This window comes from Clytia hemisphaerica, unplaced genomic scaffold (genome assembly GCF_902728285.1).
Source record: "Clytia hemisphaerica strain Z4C2 unplaced genomic scaffold, Clytia hemisphaerica genome assembly, whole genome shotgun sequence".
In the NCBI taxonomy this organism is placed as follows: Eukaryota; Metazoa; Cnidaria; class Hydrozoa; order Leptothecata; family Clytiidae; genus Clytia; species Clytia hemisphaerica.
The window spans coordinates 36,090-37,600 of record NW_027103936.1 but is presented as its reverse complement, the minus strand read 5'-3'; the positions used below and the strand labels follow the sequence as shown (position 1 = coordinate 37,600).

The 1,511-nt window shown below is 41.0% G+C and overlaps 1 protein-coding gene across 1 annotated transcript in view; it reads right to left on the bottom strand.

Moving 5' to 3' along the window:
• LOC136809839 (forkhead box protein N2-like) overlaps window positions 1-927 on the bottom strand; it is a 72,151-nt gene extending 71,224 nt beyond the window's left edge. The window contains exon 1 of the mRNA XM_067066393.1: window positions 880-927. The gene's annotated coding sequence lies outside the window, so the exon portion shown is untranslated. The remainder of the gene's footprint in view (window positions 1-879) is intronic.
• Window positions 928-1,511: the final 584 nt, after the last annotated feature.

The following is a 1,511-nucleotide window of genomic DNA, read 5'->3' as shown; positions in this document are numbered from 1 at the left end:
TATTGTCATCCTCATCTTGTTTGCCTGCCATTGGTATTGGCTTGACAGTTTATTAAGGTCTCTCTGTCTTTTGTTTTTCTTCTTTCCTGCTTCGCTCTTTGGGAGTTCTCATTAGCACAGTGATCACAAAGGTAGTAGAGGTTTTTGATGTTATGTGGATTAATGATAGACAAGAGACTATCACTGTCCATATTTTGGTCAGCAGCACCGAGTTGAAGAAGAAAACATTGCCTATGAAATCCTGTCCCACCATGACGCATGGAGAAGGGGATTCCCCAACCTTACACAATAAGATTCATTACAGATGACGCATCGCTCTGGAAGCAAGTTCTGGATCCTACATATAAGGTTATGTATGTTTGAAGGTTTCAGATAGTCTTTTTGCTCAGGTACTTGTAGAAAAGACAAGGTATCTTCTAAAAAGATTTGGTAAATCCGTTGAAATCCTCCCAACGATCAAGGTCCTTTCCATTGGTAGGTTTTGATACATCTCTTGATGTCGTCGGTAGGAGCTCGTAGGCAGAGCTCACCAATTACTGAGTTAACATCTTCTTGTTTGGACGTTTTGTTGCACTCATTATTTGCCATCCCAGACTTAGAAGATCAAACAAGACTGAGGGAGGGTGTATCCGAAGAATGCTCGCACAACGTGTAGATCAAGATAATGCAGATAAAATAAAGGATGGACCTGCTCAGCACGCATGGGAACCCAGGTGTTCTCTTTGTCAGCGAGCTGTTCCAGGGTCAAAAGCTGTGAAATCAACTTCTTGTCAATGGTACGTTTCCACATGACAAACCAGTTTTTCCATTCTTGTTTTTTTCGTTCTCTTTTTTATTTTCACTAAAAAAGAGAGGCTTCTCCCACGACACAGGTTCAGCCTTATTCACTAATTCTTAATGGAGTGAATTTTTTTATCTGATGTCTGTGTGAATTCTGGAAAGGTTTATATATTTGTCATGTTATAAAAGCACATAAACAGATCTCTATTTGTACTTTATTGAAAACATCTCTCTTCATTTTTGAAAGTGAGATGTTAATTGAATTTCATGAAGGCATACTTGTATTTCTTTATTGACAGACAAAGGGCAACAACAACAACAACAACAACAACATGATCACGGTCAACCAAAAAACACACCACCAACCAACTAGACACACGGCCAGATGGAAGTCTAACGGCGTCGACTGGTCGCTCTTCAGGAACGAAGTAGAGAATGCATGCAACTCATTCATCCCTGAACCAAACCTAACAGCTAGAGTGATCAGATTCAACTCCACTTTAAAAACAGCAGGTGCCATCCACGTCGGCAAAACGAAACCTGGCTCCAAGACGAAACCTTTCATGACCCCAATAGTTCGTGCTGCCCTTAAAAAAAGGAACAAACTGAGACAGTCCGTGAAAGAAAATCGTCAAGCCTGGCTCGACGCCTGTAAGGAGGCTCAAGAAATTATCAACGCAGCAAAGGAAGAAAGTTGGAGAAACCTACTAGAAGACACTGTCACAGAGGCT